The sequence below is a fragment of the Mytilus californianus genome, unplaced genomic scaffold (genome assembly GCF_021869535.1).
Source record: "Mytilus californianus isolate M0D057914Y unplaced genomic scaffold, xbMytCali1.0.p SCAF_6, whole genome shotgun sequence".
Taxonomy (NCBI): domain Eukaryota; kingdom Metazoa; phylum Mollusca; class Bivalvia; order Mytilida; family Mytilidae; genus Mytilus; species Mytilus californianus.
Genome location: NW_026262712.1, coordinates 45,963,835 through 45,965,819, shown reverse-complemented (window position 1 = coordinate 45,965,819; position 1,985 = coordinate 45,963,835).

Genomic DNA, 1,985 nt, shown 5'->3' with positions numbered 1-1,985 from the left:
TGTAGTTTCGTGTTATTGTTATGATAGCCCATTAATAATCGAAAGGTATTGCGCTTTTTTTCTGGTGTAATGGCTTACTGATATAGTATGATGTATTGATAGTTTTGTCTATTTGTCTGTGCATTTAATTGTTTGTCTGTTTGTACTTTATATCCAAAACTGCCCTAAAACCAAGAACTTGATTTTAGTGAAAATTACAGATAACTTTTAGAACCTAATGACATGGCACCTACTAAATTTTATCATCCAAATTATTTTTAGGATTTCACTTCACAAAATATTGACATTGCTATATCTACAAAATGGGGTTATATCTTCTTGGCACCACTAGAAATATATAACAGGAAAATGCATCCAGTTTTAGGAATAAGGGTTGTGCTATATATAATTAGTATTAAAAGCTCTTGTGTTTCTAGGAGTCTAAGGCTGACTAATACTTGATTCTTGTACACAAATCATAGTCAGTGCCCCTTTGTAAAGTTTAGAGAGATTACCCTGGAAGTCATGTCAGTTCTAAGGGATTAAACTCATACAGCCATATAATTATGTCTTGTAGTAACATCTTCACAGAAGTGATCATGTGTCATTTGATGAAGATTAGTTGACTTATACTTCACAGTTCAGTGGGATTTGATAACGTGGGGTAAAGTAGCATCTCACAAAGAGTGTGTCACTGTGACCTACATTTTTATCTTCAATGACTTACATTAAGTTTTATCTCAGATTTCATCATGCAGTCTTATAACATTATGAAGGGACCAATTAGGAAGTATAAAAACCTTCCACCAAAAGTAGATCACAGTGATCTTCTCTTCATGCTTCAATGATTTATATTAATTTTCCTACTATATAAGAATTACACAACCCTGAGGGTCTCATTTTGTCATCTTAACTTTACATTTAAATTTAGTTCTCAGAAACTAAATGACCAACAATTACATAACTTTGTGAAAGGGTTCATTCAGAGGAGTATACAAGCTCCTAACAAATGTTGTCCGGAATTTTATGCTTCACTGGCAAAACAAATTTCAGAGTTACAATTTTTAGATAAAAATAGGCCTACAATCATATGACCAGTTGTAGAGATCTCCTTATACAGAAACTCTGTCTTCTTTACAAAATTAGGTCTCCATGAACTGCATTTTTGTTGCCTCTGTTTGGTTAAATTTAGATGAGAGTTTAATTTTTCTATTATTATTTTACTTATAGCCGTGATATTAGGTATTGAAATGCATTGGTTGGTTGATGTCACCTTGAAATTTAGTTTCAATACATCTAAGTCATTAACAAATTTATTTTACTCCTATAAAGCACTTCAGACGCAATAAATTCATAAAGTGTTAGTTTCACTTTTCATAACAATCTTAATGACAATATAAAATTGAATTACAAATGTTGTCAATATCTCCATATACTTTATACACTTGTGAAAAAACCTAAATTACTCAATTAAATTATTAATACATACCAGCATTCAAAAAAAATTATCTGTTTTATATATTTTTGCCTTGTATTGTTTTACCCTCCTCTACCCCTTTAACAAAGCCACTTACTTTCCAATAACTTTAAAATGAATATAAAAAAATCTCTTTAAATATTTCGATTGTCATAGACCTGGAGTGAGACGTCTGATTTATTCTGATTTATTCTTCTTTATTATTTTTTTTTTACTGTTGATTTTTTTATCTTCTATGAATAATGGCTAATTTTTTTAGTCACTTCAATGATAGCTACATACAGTATTGAATGACGATCAGTGCAGTTTGATTGTCTAGAATTTATTTACAATCATGTACACTGGATTGCCCTCTTCAATCCATTTATATTTGAATATCCTTATTTATGGTGTGAAAATTATCTTATTGACTTAAACAATAAAGAGGATCATATTTTTTCTTCCAATGCCTCCCCTAGTGTGTCAAGAGGTGAATTTGAATTCTATTAAAACTTGGGAATGCATAATTTGATTCTACACACTTCAATGA